The sequence below is a fragment of the Heterodontus francisci genome, chromosome 5, assembly GCF_036365525.1.
Source record: "Heterodontus francisci isolate sHetFra1 chromosome 5, sHetFra1.hap1, whole genome shotgun sequence".
Lineage (NCBI taxonomy): Eukaryota > Metazoa > Chordata > Chondrichthyes > Heterodontiformes > Heterodontidae > Heterodontus > Heterodontus francisci.
Genome location: NC_090375.1, coordinates 16,069,646 through 16,090,911, shown reverse-complemented (window position 1 = coordinate 16,090,911; position 21,266 = coordinate 16,069,646).

Genomic DNA, 21,266 nt, shown 5'->3' with positions numbered 1-21,266 from the left:
GAAACTCTAAAGAATACAGGCCCAGTTTCTGCAATCTCTCCTCGTAAGACAATCCATCCATCCCAGGGATTAGTCTGGTGAACCTCCGTTGCACTCCCTCTTTGGCAAGTATATCCTTCCTTAGATAAGGAGATCCAAACTGTACATAATACTCCAGGTGCAGGTTCACCAAGGCCTTATTAAAGTAATACATCTTTACTCCTGTACTCAAATCCCCTTGCAATGAAGGCCAACATACCACTTGCCTTCTTTATTGCTTGTTGCACCTGCATACTAGCTTTTAGTGACTCACAAACAAGGACACCCAGATCTCTTGGGACATCAACACTTCCCAAACTCTCACCATTTAAGAAATACTCTGCCTTTCTGTTTTTTCTAGCAAATTGGATCACTTCACACTTATTCACATTATATTCCATCTACAATGTTCTTGCCTATTCACTTAGCCTGTCCAAGTCCCCTTGAAGCTTCCTTGCTTCCTCTTCACAACTTACATTCCCACTTAGTGTTTGTGTCATCAGCAAATTTGAAAATATTACATTTGGGCCCCATATCCAAATAATTGATATAGATTGTAAACAGCTGTGGCCCCAACACTGATCTTTGCGGTACCCCACTAGTAACAACCTGCCATCCTGAGAATGACCCATTTATTCCTACTCTCTGCTTTCTGTCCGTTAACCAATTCTCAATCCATTGCAGTATATTACCCCCAATCCCATGGGCTCTGATTTTGTTTACTAACCTCCTGTGTGGGACCTTATCAAAAGCCTTTTGAAAGGGGAGGTGGTGGTGTAGTGGTAATGTCATTAGACTAGTAACCCAGAACTCCAGGCTTATCCTTTGGGGGCAAGAGTTCAAATCCCACCACAGCAGATGGTGGAATTTGATTTCAATTAATAAATCTGGTATTAAAAGCTAGTCAAGTGGTGACCATGAAACCATTGTCAATTGTTGTAAAAACCCATGTGATTCACTAATGTCCTTTAGGGAAGGAAATCTGCCATTCTTACCTGGTCTGGCCTACATGTGACTCCAGACTCACAGCAATGTGGTTGACTCTTAAATGGCCTAGCAAGCCGTTCAGTTCATGGGCAATAAATGCTAGCCTAGCCACTGATATGCACAACGCACACACAAATAAAAAAAGATACAAATACACCACATCCACTGGTTCTCCTTTATCAATGCCACAAGTAACACCCTCAAAAAACTCCAACAAGTTTGTCAAATCCATGTTGACTCTGCCCAATCCAACCATTATTTTTCAAGTGTCCAGTTATCTCATGCTTTATAATAGATTCTGACATTTTCTCTAATACTGACGTGAAACTAACAGGTCTGTAGTTCTCCATTTTCTCTCTCCCTCCCTTCTTAAATAGTGGGGAATTTTTGACAAAACTGACCAAACCCAAGAAACTAAATTCTAATCTTGAAACACAATTAAATGACTAATGGATATTGACCACCACGAGAGATTCACAGCTTGCTATCAGCCTAGCCCTTCTTAGAAATCAAAGAAGTGATCTTAACTAGAAAGTAACAGTAATACAGCCTTATTTGGGAAATAAAGGGGGTGAACCTACTTATAAAAGAGGTAACACAGCCATAAGTAAAAAAATAAGTTATGCAGCTTAGAAACAGTATAAATATTGGAACCACACAATGGGGCTGTTAGATTCATTGGACTCACTCCAATGTCTCATGGTAAAGGTACTGCCCCTGGGGTGAGGAGCTGATAGTTCTCTCCTTAATTGGCTTAGAGGTATCTCACTAAACTCTGCAGTTTTCTGTTCGGGGATTTAAGGTGTAAATGTTACTTTAACGATTGATGGATATCTTAAATATTTTACTGTAACAATATGCAGATTTTATAATTGAATTTTCTACTAGAGACATGATTATACTTGCTTTCTTTCCCTAGAACTATTAGGTTGTGATTGACTGTCTCACCAATAGTGAATTACATGTTCGGTTTAATAAACTTTTATATAATTTAGAAATTATGATGTCTCACGTAGTCTTCTGTATCGCTAACTCGTGAACCTGTCTCCGTACACGCTTTGGTGGGTAGGTACATTAATGAGGAGTGATTCCTGCAGCCTTATTATATCCGGGTTATTTTAATCTGACTGAAACTTGTTCAAAGAGCTATCTGGAGGACAATAACATTCTTAGCTGGTTCCTTTCCTTTAGGGAGAGATAGATCAGTCCTTCTGACTCATTCAAGTGTCTTTGGGATCTGTCTTTCTCAAACTTAGGTTGAGAGTGATCATCTGAGAAGTATGTCTGATCCAGAATAGCCCCAAAAAGGGACTAGGATTGTAATCCAATACAGCACTTCAGTATAAGTAGGGCATCATAGATTTAAGGGGAAGCTAGACAAATACATGAGGGAGAAAAGAATAGAAGGATATGTTGTTAGGTTGAGATGAAATAATGTAGGAGGAGGTTCATGTGGAGAATAAACACTGGCATAGACCAGTTGGGTTGAAAGGTCTGATTCTGTGCTGTAAAATTCTATGTCATTCTATATATTGCATTCTTAGTTTTATATTGTCTTGTCCTAAAACCCTATTTATCTTCCCAATAACCTCACTTGTGGATCTTCAGTGATTTATCACTTGTAACTACCAGGTCACTCTCCTAACCCATAATCTTTATTTGATATTATATACTGTTACGACCAGGTGAGAAAGGTGTCTAGCAGTCCCTCTCAGCCTTCACCCGGTCTTACTGTAACAGGGTTTAATTTTAAACACTTTGTGTTTTTAGCTCCCTCTTGGTGAATCCTTTCTCACTGCTTTCCAATTATAAGGCAAAGAAACAAGCACAAACAGGCTTTCTTAGGTTTAAAGAAGAAAAGTTGAAATTTATTAAACTTAAACTCTAATTCGGTTGACGCCTACGGATACACAACGTGCCCACGCTAGCATGTATATGCAATACACACATGCAAATAGAGGCAGAAAAGAGCAGAAGAAAAATAAAGTGGAAAAGTTTGAGGCAATGTCTGAAGAGTTTTTGTTACGGTTCTTCAAGCTCACTGTAGAGTCCTTGATTGTAGGTAGATCTTGCTTTTCATTGGGGCCCAGTATTCTTCTTAAACCTTGTGACTCATGCACTAGAACACCTAGATCCCTCTGCACCTCAGAGTTCTGCAGTCGTTCTCCGTTTAAGTAATACTCTGAAAGAAAAGTTAGAAATGTAATAGATTTTGAGCTAGTGAAGGCGGAGAAAAACAAAAGGGAAGGTCTGTGATAGGGTGGAAGAGAGGAGTGATTAAATGACAAAAGGCTTCATGTTGAAAAGCCAAAGGGAGTGGTAATGGGATAGGTAAAGAAACAAAAGATGTGTCTAGAGGAGATGTGAATGGCAGAATAGCAGCCATCTGGACATAAAGTAAAGGAATTATGAAACATGAGAAAAAAAAAAAACCAGCATAAAAAACAAAATGGAGGCAGCAGTTATGATCCATAATTATTGAATTCACTGTTCGTCTGGAAGGCTATAAAGTACCCAGTCGAAAGATGGGGTGCTGCTCCCTGAGCGTGTGTTGAGCTTTATTTGAACACTGTCGCAGGCCAAGGACAGAAAGGTCAGAGTGGGAGCCAGGTGGAGAATTGAAATGACCACCTTGTCGGGAAGAGTAGAAAAGCTGAATATCATTTACAAGGGTAGAGACTGTAGAATGCTGTGGCACAGAGGGATCTGGGTGTCCTTGTACGTGAATCATAAAATGTCAGTATGCAGGTACAGCAAGTAATTAGGAAGGCAAATGGAATGGAGTATAAATGTAGGGAAGTATTGCTACAACTGTACAGGGTATTGGTTGGACCAAACCTAGAGTTTTTTTTAAATTCTTTCATGAGATATGAGCTTCACTGACAAGGTCAGCATTTGTTGCCCATCCCTAATTGCCCTTGACAGCTAAGTGGCTTGCTCGGCCATTTCAGTCCTTCCCTAAAGGACATTAGTGAACCAGATGGTTTTTTATGATAATGAATGATTGTTTCATGGCACCATTACTGAGAATAGCTTTCAATTCCAGAATTTTATTAATTGATTTAACTTATTAATTAATTGAATTTAAATTTCACCAGGTGCAATGGTGGGATTTGTACTCATACCTCCAGAGAAGCTAGATTATTAGCTTAGTGACATTACTATTACCCCAACACCTCCCCTAACTACACACACTTTTGGTATCCTACTTAAGGAGGGATAATCTTGCATTGGAAGCAGTTCAGAGAAGGTTCACTGGGCTGATCCCTGGGATGAAGGGCTTGTTTTATGAGGAAAGGTAGAGCAGGTTGGGCCTATACTCATTGGAGTTTAGAAGAATGAGAGGTGATCTCATTGAAACGCATAGGATTCTGAGGGGGATTCGCAGGATAGATGCTAAGAGGATGGCCGGAATTTTATGCCTCCCCAAAGAGCGGGCTGGTGGTGGGAGGAACGTTAAATGGAGTGGGAGGCTCGGGGGAGCCCTTCCTGACCCGCTCCCACCTCTGCTGCCATTGTATGTGGGGCGGCAGTGGCGGGAAACGGCCCACCCACCCCAGGCCAATCAAGGCCCTTAAGTGGCCAGTCAACAGCTATTCAAGGGGCTCCGCCCGCCGCCATTGGGATTTTACTGTTGGCAGCCCAGGCTCGATAAAAGCCACCTATAAAAAGAAGGCGGCCTTCTGCCGGCCTGTAGGAGGGCACTCCTGGTCAGGAGCCCTGTGCCTAACGGAGGGCCACCCCCGATGCCCCAACCACCCCCAACGCCAAACATGCCCCGCGTCCCCCCACTTGACCACCCTTGCCTCGCTGGGGCCCGACTGATCACTCCCAGCGAGGCCCCAAAAACCTACCACTTTGAGCGATTCTGGTACTGATCAGGAGCAAGGCCTTCTTCAGGGATTAGCCTTCCTGTGCCGTCATTATTACAACTCCCCCCATGACACAAAGTTAAGATGCCAATGGAAGCAACGAGTTGAAGTTACTTTGCTGAACAGCTTTTTATTTTATGCATTTCACTTCACTGCTACGCAAATACAATTTAATGTTTTAATTTTTCACTGCATCTTAGCGTCAGACCCTTAAAAGCTGGACTAATTGCAATGTTTGTTTTAACTTGATTAATCATTCGATGTTTTTGGAGCATATTGTAAATCCTCTTTTCAGTGTTTTGGAATGATTTCTTTTGGCAAATTGCAACTTCAGTGATCAAAGGGAGACCACTTACAGTCAGCTACATGTACAAACAGCGGACAGACATAATAGTAAGGGCTGGTTTAATTAAATAGCCCTTTAAATTTAATGCAGACTTCTTTAAATAATGCTTTAATATGTTAAAGGGAATTATGAAATTTTAATGGGTTGTTTTTGGAGGGAGCAAGAGAATAATTTGCTGTGTTAATGACTGCCAAAGCAGAAAGCATGTTGATGCATCAATAATAATTATTGAAGTCAGGTTTATTAACCAATTTAAAAGCCGTTTTTTAAATCAGGATTTATTTGTAGTATAAAAAGAAAATGGAGGAGAAAAGGAGGTCCCAAAGAGCCCAGTAAAATTCAGACAAAATCAATAAAATATATATTTTAATTTCAATGCTGCCAACACTCAAGAAACATAGGAAAATAGGATCTGGGAGGCCATTCGGCCCCTCGAGCCTGTCGCAACATTTAATGAGCTCATGAATGAACTGTGACCTAACTCCATTCAACCACCATTGCCCCATATCCCTTAATACCTTTGGTTAACAAAAGTCTGTTTACTTCTGGTTTAACATTAACAATTGATCTAGCATCAGTTGCCGCTTGCAGGAGAGAATTCCAAAATATGTGTGTACAAGTGCTTCCTAATTTCATTCCTGAAAGGTCTGTCTCCAATTTTTAAACCGTGTCCTCGACTCCCCAACCAGCAAAAATAATTTCTCTCTATCTAATCCATCTGTTCTCCTTAATGACTTGCAAAGTAACTAGGATCTTCAAAATTGTAAAATTTAGTCAGAGACTGGGAATTCTGCAATTATTTACTCAAAATGATTTACAGTTCACAGAGACCATTTTTATGAGGATCACTGCCTCTCATTTAATTCTTGAAACAATTGTAAAAAAAAAAGTATAATTGAAGACCTGTAGCTTCAGCCACTTAACTGTTACCATCAAGATGAGATATTTAAATTGTTTGGATTATTTACAGGGGAACAGTTACAATCTTGTGTTTTGCTGCCTCCAGGCTCGACGATTCCAATACTGTCCTGGCCAGTCTCCCAAGTTGCACTCTCCCCATAAACTGCCCATATCCTGTCTCGTAGCAGGTTCTATTCACCCATCATCACTATCAAAACGTGATATTTTGTTATGAAGCCACACCCGCACAACATGGCAGTGCCCAGCGGAGATGCAGAGTTCACAGCCTGTCTCAATTTTGCACTTTTATGGTGAGTGCACAGACAGGGAGTGGGAAGTGAGGTACGGGGAGCGAGGAGTGGGCAGTGGAGAGTGAGGAGTGGGCAGTGGGGAACAGGCAGTGGGGAATGAGAAGCGGGCAGTGGCGAGTGGGAAGCAAACACTGGAGAGCAGGGTATGGGGAGTGAAAAGTGGAGAGCGGGAAGCGGGGAGCAGGCAGTGGAGATTGGGTAGTGGGGAGTGACACACACAGAAAGAGAGCGGGGAGAGATAAAGAGCAGGGGGAGAGAGACAGAGAGGAGAGAGAGAGATGGGGAGGGGAGGGGGGAGAAAGAGATAAAGATCAGTCCTGATTGATGGACATCTATCCGGAATACTCCGCATTGCTAGATCAAGAGTACGGGTAGAAATTGAGTACTTATATAAGAAAAATAATGCCAGATATGTCACTAAATCAGTGTTCAACATAGTCATGAGAAAGTAAGTCAATAACCTAGTCTTTTCATTTAAAGCTTCCTCACAAAAATACACACATGTTTTGATAGTAAGATAAATTTTTACTGAAATTTTCTTACCGACCCCTATGTACAACAAAAATTGTAATGTGGCCCCCCCACGTAAAAAGTGTGGACACCCCTGAAGCTACTTGGCAAGGTTCTTTCGACAGCACCTTCTAAACCCGCAACCTCTGCCACATGGGAGAACAAGCGCAGCAGATTCAAGGGAACACCACCATCTGCAAGTTCCCCTCTAAGCCATACACCATCCTGACTTGGAACTATATCGCCGTTCCTTCACTGTTGCTGGGTCAAAATCCTGGAACTCCCTTCCTAGCAGCACTGTGGGTGTACCTATCCCACATGGACTGCAGCAGTTCAAGAAGGCAGCTCACCACCAGCTTCTCAAGGGCAATTAGGGATGGGCAACAAATGTAGGCCTTTCCAGTGATGCCCACATCCCATCAACAAATAATTTTTTAAAAATTGGCTCGAGCCCTACAACCCTCCAAGATCTCTGCGCTCCTTCAATTCTGACTTCCTGTGCATCCCTTCATTTCTTTTGGCACCTCCTTGGGAAGACGTGCCTTCAGCTGTCTAGTTCTTAAGGAAGACCCTCTCTGCCTCCATTAAAATGCTCCTTAACATCTACCTCCTTGATTAAGCTTTTGGTCATGTGTCCTCGCGTGGCTTGACATCAACTTTTTTCTGCTTATGCTCCAGTGAAATGCCTTGAGGCATTTTACTACATTAAAGGCGCTATATAAATGCAAATTGTTCTCATTCTTGACATGGGAACTGTGCCACCTGTAACTATTGACCAATGCCTTCAGGAGGCTATCCCTTTGGTAACTGTACCAGCGCTCTGCTGTTCATGTTCCATACCTAAATTGGAATGATAAACTGAACACACTCCTCACAGCATTACATAATGACAATCAGCCCTTAAAATAAATCATACGCCTTCATTTCTTTCCCTGCTGGTAATTGGGTTGAGATGTGCCTGCATTACATCTATGTCAGCCTGGCACATACAACATGTAAGGTGCATGTGGACAACACGGTTGTGATGTGCATGCATCCTTGGAGTAGGTTTTGGTAAAACAATGGGAAATTATCAATGGTTTCTTTTTAACATACGAACAGGAAAGGGGCCATTCAGCCCTCGTGCCGGTTCCATCATTCAATGAGATCACGGTTGTATCTGTATCTTAATTCCATCAACCTGCCTTGCTGCTGTAACCCTTAATACCCTTACTCAACAAATATCTGTCACTCTCATATTTGAAACTTTTAATTAACAGCTTTTTCAGGTGAAGAGAGTTCCAGATTTCCACCACCTTTTCTATGACGAAGTGCTCCCTGACATCACCCTAAAGTTTTTTTTCAATCAAATTTGGGAACAAATCAGTTTTTACCAATTCACTACCTGAAACAAAAAGCTATTGTGTCAATGCAAACAGGGTGGGGGGGGGGGGATATTAAGAATGGGCAGTGGGGAGTAATTACACCATGTCTGCCATTTTTGTGTTGGATCTCCAATAGTAATATTCAAAAGGGAATTGGAGAAATACTTAAAGGGAAAAATAGTTACTGGGTTATGGGAAAAGAGCAGGGGACTCAGATTAATTAGATAGCTCTACCAAAAAGGCAGCAGAGAAACAATGGCCCAAATGGCCTCTATCTGTGCTGCATGAATCTGATTCCACTTACTGCTATAGCTAGAAGCAGACACTTCTTGCATCTGCCAATTTGAGTGCTCTTTATGCATGGATCCTACTTAAAATAAAAGCACCACAGGATAAGCAGGGGGGACTCTTCCTCACCACTCCAACTACTGTAGCTATGGTGTTGTTAGCTTATTATGACAACATACTAAAGAACAGCCATTTCTATATCCACCCCTTTATTGGGGGCGGAAACTGCTCGGACTGCCACTTGATTGCAGATATGTGAAGGAAGTGAGCCTCCACTTCAGTTACTCCTCCTGGTCCAATGTATTGCATGAAGCCTGGATACCAAAACACACCAGGTCACGATCCTTGAGGCAATATAGCTCAAAGTAATTGATTGCATTAATTAATTAATTAATTGAAAATGATGACATTTGAACAGTTTTTGAAAGGTCTTTGACTGGTACAGTGCTGAAGATAAATCAATGAAATTCAGACTGAGTCATTGAGGTACAAACTTTAATGAAGATACTAAAAGTCAATTCAATGGATGAATTTAATCATCTTCTTGTGAAATGTAATTTTTTGATTTGGGCCTATGCTCCTTTAGATTTCTTTTCAGATCACTCTCACACATGACTCCTAAAACCTCAAAGGGAATCTACACAGGCTTCAATAACATGCCCAGAACATCTTTCTTCATTATTTTTAGCTATTTGAATTGCAGAGGAATTTGGGGCTCAGGCACAGTTCAGTGGGTAGCATTCTTAACTCAGAATGCCATTTCATGAATGAACATGATAAATATTCTTTATTTAAGCATGCCACAGGTGTCAGTGTTGGATCAGTAGTAACACTCTTGCCTTTGAATCAGAAGGTTGTGTGTTCTGGGCCGACTCCAGAGGCTAATGCTTCACTGCAGCGCTAACAGTGTGCTGCACTCTTTGTGACACTGTCTTTCTAACTAGGGCTCTATCTACCCTCTTATATAAAAGATTCTGTGGCACTATTTTGAAGAACAGCAGCAGAGTTCTTTCCAGTGTTCTGCCCAATATTTATCCCTCAACTAATGCCATTAAAAGCATTATCTCATTATTGTTTGTAGGAGTTTGATGTGTGCAAATTGGTTGCTGTGAGTCTCACAGTACAATAGTGACTATTGGATGGTGGGGGTCTGGAAATCACTGTCTGAAAGGGTAGTAGAGGCAGAAACCCTCAACTCATTTAAAAAGTGCCTGGATATGCACCTCAAGTGCCGTAACCTGCAGGGTTACGGACCAAAGAAAATACAAGGAATTGAAGGAAATTAGTATTAGTAAGAAGGTTGTATTGGAGAAATTAATGGGGCTGTCGGGTTGATATGTCCCCAAGACCTGATATTCTACATCCCAGAGTGTTGAAAGAAGTAGCTATGGAGATAGTGGATGCATTGGTGATCATCTTCCAAAATTCTATAGATTCTGGAGCGGTTCCTGCAGATTGGAAGCTCGCAAATGTCATCCCACTATTTAAGAAGGGAGGGAGAGAGAAAACAGGAAATTACAGAACTGTTAGCCTTACATCAGTCATTGGGAAAATGCTAGAATCCATTCTACAGGATGGACACTTGGATAATAATGAACTGATTGAGCATACTCAACATGGATTTATGAATGGGAAATCATGTTTGATGAATTTGTTGGAGTTTTTTTTTTGAAGATGTTACTAACAGAATTGATAAAGGGGACATGGTGTAGTTGGATTTTCAGAAGGCTTTTGATGAAGTCCCCCACAGGAGGTTGGTTAGCAAAATTAAAGCACATGGGATAGGAGGTAATATACTGACATGAATTAAAGATTAATTAAGAATTAAGGCAGAAAGCAGAGAGTAGGAATAAACGTGCCATTCTCGCCCTGGCAGACTGTGACTCGTGGGGTACCGCAGGGATCAGTGCTTGGGCCACAGTTGTTCACAATATATATTGATGATTTGGATGTGGGGACCAAATGTAGTATTTCCAAGTTCGCAGATGACAAAAAAACTAGGTGGGAATATGTGTTGTGAGGAAGATGCAAAGTGGCTTCAAGGGGATTTGGATAGACTTACTGAGTGGGCAAGAATGTGGCAGATGGAATATAATGTGAAAAAATGTGAGGTTATTATATTGGTAGGAGGAATAGATGTGCAGAGTATTTCTTAAATACAAAGGGGCCTGGGGGTCCTTGTCAATAAGTCACTGAAAGCTAACATGCAGGTACAGCAAGCAATTAAGAAGGTTAATGGTATGTTAGCCTTTATCACAAGAAGATTTGAGTACAGGAGTAGTGAAGTCTCGCTTCAATTGTATAGAACCTTGGTTAGATTGCACATGGAGTACTGTGTGCAGTTTTAGTTCCCTTACCTCAGGAAGGATATCATTGCCATAGAGGGAGTGCACTGACCAGACTTGTTCCTGGGATGGTGGGACTGTCCAATGAAGAGAGATTGGGGAAACTGGGCCTGTATTCTCTAGAGTTTTGAAGAATGAGAGGTGATCTCATTGAAAGCTACAAAATATTTAAAGGGATAGACAGGGTAGATGCAGGTAAGATGTTTCCCCTGGTTGGGGAATCTCGAACCAGGGGACACAATTTCAAAATAAGGGGGAAGCCACTTCGGACAGACTCTGGAACAGTTCCTACAGATTGGAGGGTAGCTAATGTAACCCCACTATTTAAAAAGGGAGGTAGAGAGAAATCAGGGAATTATCGACCAGGCAGCCTGACGTCAGTAGTGGGGAAAATTCTAGAGTCCATTATCAAAGATTTTATAGCAGAGCACTTGGAGAACAGTGGTAGAATCGGACAGAGTCAGCATGGATTTACAAAAGGGAAATCATGCTTGACAAATCTACTAGAATTCTTCGAGGATGTAACTAGTAGAGTTGATGAGGGGGAGCAAGTGGATGTGGTTTATTTGGACTTTCAGAAGGCTTTCGACAAAGTCCCACATAAGAGATTAGCATGTAAAATTAAAGCGTATGGGATTGTGGGTAGTGTACTGCGATGGATAGAAAATTGGTTGGCAGACAGGAAATAAAGAGTAGGATAAATGGGTCTTTTTACCGAATGGCAGGCAGTGACTAGTGGGGTACGGCAGGGATCGGTTCTCGGACACACACCTATTCACAATATACATTAATGATTTAGGTGAGGGAACTAAATGTAATATCTCCAATTTTCAGATGACACAAAACTGGGTGGGAGGGCGAGTTGTGAGGAGGATGCAGAGAGGCTTCAGGGTGATTTGGACACGTTGAGTGAGTGGGCTGATGCATGACAGATGCAGTATAATGTGGATAAATGTGAGGTTATCCACTTTGGTAGCAAAAACAGGAAGGCAGATTACTATCTGAATGGCTATAAACTGAGAGAGGGGAATATGCAGCGAGACCTGGGTGTTCTCATACACCAGTCGCTGAAGGTAAGCATGCAGGTGGAACAGGCAGTAAAAATGTCAAATGATATGTTGGCCTTCATAGCGAGAGGATTCGAGTACAGGAGCAGGGATGTCTTGCTGCAATTATACAGGGCCTTGGTGAGGCCACACCTGGAATATAGTGTGCAGTTTTGGTCTCCTTATCTGAGGAAGGATGTTCTTGCTATAGAGGGAGTGCAGCGAAGGTTTACCAGACTGATTCCTGGGATGGCGGGACTGACGTATGAGGAGAGATTGAGTCGGTTAGGATCATACTTGCTGGAGTTCAGAAGAGTGAGGGGGGATCTCATAGAAACCTATAAAATTCTAACAGGACTTGATAGGATAGATGTAGGAAGGATGTTCCCTATGGTGGGGGAGTCCAGAACCAGGGGTCATAGTCTCAGGATACAGGGTAAACCTTTCAGGACTGAGATGAGGAGAAATTTCTTCACCCAGAGAGTGGTGAGCCTGTGGAATTCGCTACCACAGAAAGCAGTTGAGGCCAAAACATTGAATGTTTTCAAGAAGGAGTTAGATATAGCTCTTAGGTGTAAAGAGATCAAAGGGTATGGGGCGAAAGCGGGAATAGGTTACTGAGTTGGATGATCAGCCATGATCATAATGAATGGCGGAGCAGGCTCAAAGGGCTGAATGGCCTACTCCTGCTCCTATTTTCTATGTTTCTAGATGAGGCAAAATTTCTTTACTCGGAGGGTTGTGAATCTTTGGAATTCTCTACCCCAGAGGGCTGTGGAAGCTCAGTCATTGAGTATGTTTAAAGCAGAGATTGACGTTTCTAAATACAAATGACATAAGGGGATATGGGGATAGTGTGGGGAAAAGGCATTGTAGTGGATGATCAGCTATGATCATATTGAATGGTGGGGCAGGCTCGATGGGCTGAATGGCCTACTCCAGCTCCTAAATGCTGGAAGGCAGGATTAGTCTTGGTGGCTCATTTTTCGGATGGCGCAGACACGATGGGCCAACTGGTCTCTTTCTCTGCCGTAAACTTTCTATGATTCTATGACTATGCTTCAAAATTACTTCATTGGCTGTAAAGCTCTTTGCGATCCTGAAAGGTGCTATGTAAATGCAAATACTTTCTTTTATCCTACATCTCTATTGAATTTCTGACTCATCTTCAAAAAGTGGTACAGCACAACAAATTTAGATTTCATTTTAAGATAATTAAGCAAATTTGTTGCATGAAAGATGAAGCAAATAAATATCAGTGATTATATGTATATATATTCCTTCTGTCAAGCTCAACAGTAAAGTGGCGTTGCAATATAATGCGAAACAACTCTTTTTTGGAATACCTTTCTACACTGTCTAACATTCAACATCTCTTTTCTATCAAAACACTCTTTGAAAGTGTTGTCACCATCCAGCTCCAAGCCCACTTCTCCTGAAGCTCCTTCCAGTCAAACTTAGCCAAGCTGTTCCAGTACAGCTATAACATTGGCATCTACCCAGATAGTAAGAGTTTCTATAGATAGTTAAAAAAGAGTTAACAACGTGAGCATTGGTTCTATAGAAAGTGACTCTGGGGAATGAATAAAGGAAAATAAGGAGATGGCAGATGAACTGAACTGGTATTTTGCATCGGTCTTCACTGTAGAGGATACAAGTAACATCCCAGAAATGGCTGTAAATCAGGAAATGGAAGGGAGGGAGGAACTCAAGAAAATTACAATCACCAGGGAAGTGGTACTGAGCAAATTGTCGGAGCTGCAGGCTTAACATTAGTCTTAGGGAAAATGTTAGAAGCTATTATTAAAGACGTTATAGCAGGGCATTTAGAAAAATTCAAGGTAATCAGGCAGAGTCATATGGTTTTGTGAAAGGGAAATCATGTTCAACCAATTTATTGGAGTTCTTTGAAGAAGTAACATGTGCTGACGATAAAGGGGAACTGGTGAATGTACTGTACTTAGATTTCCAGAAATATTTGGTCAGGCACCACATCCAAAGGTTATTGCAGAAAATAAGAGCTCATGGTGTAGGGGGTAACATATTGGCATGGATAGAAGATTGGCTAGCTAACAGGAAAGAGAGAGTAGGCTTAAATGGGTTATTTTCTGGTTGGCAAGATGTAATGAGTGGTGTACCACAGGGATCTGTGCTGGGGTCTCAACTTTTTACAATTTATAAAAATGACTTGGATGAAGGGACCGAAGGTATGGTTGCTAAATTTGCTAATAACACAAAGATAGGTAGGAAAGTAAATTGTGAAGAGGACATAAGGAGGCTACAAAGGGATGTAGATAGGTTAAGTGAATGGGCAAAGACCTGGCAAATGGAGTATAATGTGGGAAAATGTGAAATTGTCCATTTTGGCAGGAAAAATAAAAAAGTATATTATCTAAATGGTGAGAGATTGCAGAGCTCTGAGATGCAGAGGGATCTGGGTGTCCTAGTGCATGAATCACAAAAGGTTGGTATGCAGGTTCAGCAAGTAATTAGGAAAGCGAATAGAATGGTATCATTTATTGTGAGGGGAATTGAATACAAAAGTAGGGAGATTATGCTTCAGTTATACAGGGCTTTGGTGAGATTACATTGGGAGTACTGTGTACAGTATTGGTCTCCTTATTTAATGAAGGATGTAGATGTGTTGGAAGCAGTTCAGAGAAGGTTTACTAGACTAATATCTGGAATGGGTGGCTTGTCATGTGAGGAAAGATTGAACAGGCTAGGCTTGTATCCGTTGGAATTTAGAAGAGTAAGAGGCAAATTGATTGAAACATATAAGATCCTGAGGGGTCTTGACAGGGTGGATGTGGAAAGGATGTTTCCTCTTGTGGGAGAATCTAGAACTAGGGGTCACTGTTTAACATAAGGGGTCACCTATTTAAGACAGAGATGAGGAGAATTTTTTTCTCAAAGAGGGTCGTGAGTCTTTGGAACTCTCTTCCTCAAAAGGCAGTGGAAGCGGAGACTTTGACTATTTTTAAGGCAGAGATAGATTCTTGATAAGCAAGGGGGTGAAAGGTATTAGGGGGTTGGTGGGAATGTGGAGTCAAATCAGCCATGATCTTATTGAATGGCAGAGCAGGCTCGAGGGGCTGAGTGGCCTACAACTGCTCCTAATTTGTTTGTTCCTGTGTATGTCCGTATCCATCGATGTGAAGAATTACTCAGGTATGTCCTGCCCGCAAAAAGCAGGCCAAATCCAATGTAGCCAATTACCATCCCATCAGTCTATTCTTGATCATCAGCAAAGTGATGGAAGGTGTTGTTGACAGTGCTATAAAGCAGCACTTACTCAGCAATAACCTGTTCACCGATGCTCAGCTTGGGCTCTGCCAGGGCCACTCAGCTCCATAGCTCATTATAGCCTTGGTGCAAACATGGACAAAGGGAGCTGAATTCCAGGGATGAAGCGAGAATGACTGACCTTGACATCAAGGCAGCATTTGACTGAGTATAGCATCAAGAAGCCCGAGCAAAATTGAAGTCAATGGGAATTAGAGAGAAAACTCTCTGCTGGTTGGAGTCATACCTAGCATAAAGAAAGATGGTTGTGGTTGTTGGAGGTCAAACATCTCAGTCCCAGAACTTCACTTCAGGAGTTCCTCAGGTTAGTGTCCAAGGTCCAACCATCTTCAGTTGTTTCATCAATAACCTTCCCTCCATCGTTATGTCGGAAGTAGGGATGTTTGCTGATAATTGCACAGTTATCAGTACCATTCACAACTCCTCAGATACTGAAGCAATCATTGCCCGCATGTCGCAGGAACTGGTGAACATTCAGGCTTGGGCTTATAAGTGGCAAGTAACATTCGCACCACACAAGTGCCAGGCAATGACCATCTCCAATTTGAGAAAATCTAACCATATCCCCTTGACATTCAACAGAATCACCATCGCTGAATACCCCACCATTAACACCGTGGGGGTTACCATTGACCAGAAACTGAACTGGACCAGCCCTATAAATACTGTGCCGATAAGAACAGGTCAGATGCTGGGAATTCTGCAGTGAGTAATTCACCCCTTGACTCCCCAAAGCCTGTCTATCATCTACAAGGCACAAGTCAGGAGTGTGACGGAATACTCTCCACTTGTCTGGATGACTGCAGCTCCAAAAGTCACTCAGGAAATTAGACACCATCTAGGACAAAGCAGCCCACTTGATTGGCACCCCATCCACCACCTTCAACATTCACTCCCTCCATCACCGGTGTGCAGGGGTAGCAGTTTGTGCTATCGACAGGATGCACGCAGCAATTTGCCAAGACTCCTTCGACAGCACCTTCCAAACCCACAACCTCTACCACCTAGAACGAGGTCAGCAATGCATGGGACCACCACCTGCAACTCAGACTAGGGCTGATAAGTGACAAGTAACATTCCCAAAGACCACATTGTACAGCGAGCTCGCCACTGGTATCAGACCCACCGGCCGTCCATGTCTCCGCTTTAAAGACGTTTGCAAACGCGACATGAAGTCCTGTGACATTGATCACAAGTCGTGGGAGTCAGTTGCCAGCGATCGCCAGAGCTGGCGGGCAGCCATAAAGGCAGGGCTAAAGTGTGGCGAGTCGAAGAGACTTAGCAGTTGGCAGGAAAAAAGACAGAAGCGCAAGGGGAGAGCCAACTGTGTAACAGCCCCGACAAACAATTTCTTCTGCAGCACCTGTGGAAGAGTCTGTCACTCTAGAATTGGCCTTTATAGCCACTCCAGGCGCTGCTCCACAAACCACTGACCACCTCCAGGCGCTTACCCATTGTCTCTCGAGACAAGGAGGCCAAAGAAGAAGAAGAACATTCACACCACACAAGTGCCAGGCAATGATCATCTCTAACATGAGAAAATCTAACCATATCCCCTTGACATTCAATGGCATTACCATCACTGAATCTCCCACCATTAACTTCCAAGTTCTCCTCCAAGCAACACACCATCCTGACTTAGAATTCTATTGCCGTTCCTTCTCTGTCTTTGAGTCAAAGTCCTGGCACTCCCTCCCTGACAACACTGTGGCTGTACCAACACCACATGGACCACCACCAACTTCTCAAGGGCAATTAGGGATGGGCAATAAGTGCTGGTGTTGCCATTTGTGCTCAGATCCCAAGAATGAATAAAAAACTTCTAACCTTTTCACAACACAGAAATGGCCCGAGCAGTGTCGATCAACATCCTGTGTGACCGTAGTGTGTTATTCCTCCTTGTCTTCTGCTCAGTGTTTGATAGGGTTTGACCACACCATCCTCCTCTAATGCACTCTGTTATCCAGCTCCACGAGTTATATTCCTTTTTTGTGAGAAATGACTGAGGGGTGACCTGGTAAGAGGTCTTTAAGATAATGAAGGGGTTTGATAGGGTAGATATAGAGATGTTTCCACTTGTGAGGCAGTCCATCCATCTCTAGGCACCATAAATAGAAGATAACGATTAGAACAACGTGCATTTATATAGCACCTTTAAAGTAGCAAAACATCTCAAGACACTTAACATGAGCGTTCGTAATAAAGATTCTGACACCTAGCCACATAATGAGATATCACAACAGATGGTCAAAGGTTTGGTCAAGGAAGTAGGTTTTAAGCAGTACCGTAACAGAGGAGAGAGGGGTAGAGAGGTGGAATGGTTTCGGGAGGGAATTCCAGAGCTTAGGGCTCGGGCAGCTAAAAGCATGGTCACCAATGGTGGAATTATTAGGGATAATCAAGAGGTCAGAATTGGAAGAGCACAGGGATCTAGGAGAGTTAAAGGGCTGAAGGAGGTTACAGAGATAGGGAGGGCAAGGGACCACGGGGGGATTTGTAAACAAGGATGAGGATTTTAAAATAGAGGTGCTGTTGCTCAGGGAACTAGTGTAGGTCAGTTAGCACAAGGGTGATGACTAAATGGGGCTTGGGTGTTACGGGCAGCAGAGCTTCGGATATGCACAAGTGTATGTAGGGTGAAGGGTGGGAAGCTGGCATAGTCTTTTTTATTCGTTCATGGCATGTGGGCGTCACTGGCAAGGCCAGCATTTGTTGTCCATCCCTAATTGTCCTTGAACTGAGTGGCTTGCTAGGCCATTTCAGAGGGCTGTTGAGAGCCTACCACTTTGCTTTGGGTTTGGAGTCACATGTAGGCCAGACCAGATAAGGATAGGGTGAGATGTGTAAGGTAGGAGGAGCCTCGTGTGGAGCACAAAAATGGTCTGCTGCTGTGCTGTAAAACTATAATGAGTTTGTAATTCTGTTCCTGACTATCCAAATGCAGCCATTCCATCTTCAGCTGGTTCCATTCATATCTATTCAGTCGTAGTGAGAATCACCTAGAATAGCTTCTCTTCCCACTCCTGCACTATCTCTAGTCTCCCCCAAGGCCATTTCCTTGGGCCCCTATTTCTCATCTACATGTTGCCTCTCAACATCATCCAAAAAACACAGCGTCAGCTTCCACAGGTACAATGATGTTGCCCAGCTCTCTCAACCCCTCCACTCTAAGTTGTCACACTGCTTGTCCAACATTTAGCACCTGATGAGCTGAAATTTTCTTCAATTAAATATTTGGAAGACTGAAGCCATTGTCTTCAGTCCCCACCACAAACTCCATTCCAAGGCTACCGACTCCATCCCTCCCCTGATAACTGTCTGAGGCTGAACCAGATCGTTCACAACCTGGCTGTTGTATTTGACCCAGAGATGAGTTTCCAACCACATATCCACTCCAATACTACGACCGTCAATTTCCCCCTCCATTACATCGACGGACTCCGCCCCACCTCAGCTCTTCTGCTGCTGAAACTCTCATCCATCCCATTGACCCCTTCAATATAAAAGCATTTTGCTTTGGCCTGAAGCATAGCTTGGATAGCTTCAGTGAGCCGCACCTTGCAGGATCCTACTGTAGCTTATTTCAAAAGACAACTTGGAAACTTCATTCTTACCCTTCCAACACAAGTGCCAGGCAATGAAACTCTCATCCATACCTTTACCTCTAGACTTGACTATTCCAATGGATAGCTGGCAGCCTCCCATCTTCAACCCTCTGTGAACTCCTAGTCACACAAAACTGTTGCCTGGCTCACATTAACTTCCGTTCACCCACCACCTGTGCTCGCTGACCTACAACGGCTTCCCTTTAAGCAACACCTTGATTTTAAAATTCGCTATCTTTGTAATCTCCTCCAGCCCTACAACCATCCGAGATCTCTGCACTCCTCTAATTCTGGCCTTTTGTGCATTCCTGATTTTAGTCACTCCATCATTGGTGACTGTGCCTTCACCTGTTTAGGCCCTAAGCTCTAGAATTTCCTCCTTTTAAGACACTCCTTAAAACTTACCTCTTTGACCAAGATTTTGGTCATCTGCCCTCATATCTCATGTGGCTCGATGTCAAATATTGTTTGATAATGGGAGGGTAATTTGCCACTGCCCAAGGCAACTTTCAGCCCTTTATGTAGTCTATGATGTGCAATGGTGTCACAATGATGACAGAACTTAGACATACTGGTAGAGCATACTGCAATTTGCTTCAAGCAATGGAAGCATTTTGCAGTTACATGAGATGTCATTATTTTCGTCCCTTTTTGAAGTGTCATCACATCCTCCCCATCTCACACAGTTTTTCCAAATAAAATGAAGCACTCAAGTCTCCAGCTGTGTGACAACCACCCGTTAGAAACATATGACTCATTCCCACTGACCCCTTCAATACAAAAGCATTTTGCTTTGGCCTGAAGCAGAGCTTGGATACCTTCAGTGAGCCACACCTTGCAGGATCCTACTGTAGCTCATTTCAAAAGACAACTTGGAAACTTCATTCTTACCCTTCCAACACAAGTGCCAGGCAATGACCATCTCAAACAAGAGAGAATCTAACCATCTCCCGTTGATGTTCAATGGTATTACCATCGCTGAATCCCCCACTATCAACACCCGAGGCATCACCATTGACCAGAAACTGAACTGGACCAGCCACTAGAGCAGGTCAGAAGCTGGGAATTCTACAGCAACTAACTCACCTCCTGACTCCCCAATACCTGTCCACAAGGCACAAGTCAGGAGTGTGATGGAATACTCTCCAATTGACTAGGTGGGTGCAGCTCCAACAACACTCAAGAAGCTCGACACCATCCAGGACAAAGCAACCTGCTTGATTGGCACCCCATCCACCACCTTAAACCTTCACTCCCTCCACCACCGACACACAGTGGAAGCAGTGTGCACCATATATAAGATGCACTGCAGCAACTCACTAATGTTCCTTTGACAGCACCTTCCAAACCTGCAAACTCTACCACCTAGAAGGACAAGGGCAGCAGATACATGGGAACACCACCACCTGCAAGTTCCCCTCCAAGCTACACACCATCCTGACTTGGAACTATATTGCTGTTCCTTCACTGTCACTGGGTCAAAATCCTGGAACTCCCTGACGGCACTGTTGGTGTACCTACCCCACATGAACTGCAGCAGTTCAAGAAGGCAGTTCACCACCACCTTCCCAAGGGCAATTAGAGATGGGCAATAAATATTGGCCTAGCCAGCAATACCCACATCCCCCGAAATAATTATTTTTTTAAAGCGCGACTTAAAGCTCAGCCAAGACTGAAAAGTGCCACTCTTCCAAATAGGACAAAAAGACCTCCAAAGCATACATAAACAGTCATCAGAATAGTGTCTTTTGATAGTCACAAATACATTGCACCCCATCACGGAGCATATTTTCAGCCCAACAACCACCCACTTTTGTGCCCATTCCTCTCCTGAACAGTGTTTTTCACCCCCTTACATTAATGAGAAAGATTTCAAACCCCACCCTTGCTGGCTACATTTTCCATCTCTCAATCATACAGTGCAGAAGAGGCCCTTCGAGTCTGCACCGATGCATTAAAGACACCTGACCTGTCTACCTAATCCCATTTGCCAGCACTTGGCCCATAGCCTTGAATGTTATGACGTGCCAAGTGCTCATCCAGGTACTTTTTAAAGGATGTGAGGCAACCTGCCTCTACCAACCTCCCAGGCAGGGCTTTCCAGACCGTCACCACCCTCAGGGTAAAAAAGTTCTTCCTCATATCCCCCTTAAATCTCCCGCCCCTCACCTTAAACTCACCTCGTAACTGACCCTTCAACTAAGGGGAACAGCTGCTCCCTATCCACCCTAGCCATGCCCCTCATAATCCTGCACACCTCAATCAGGTCACCCCTCAGTCTTCTCTGCTCCAGCGATAACAATCTCAATCAATGCACTTGCTGCCAATCTCTCTGCCCCCTCCCACCAGGTATTGATGTGTCTCTCAG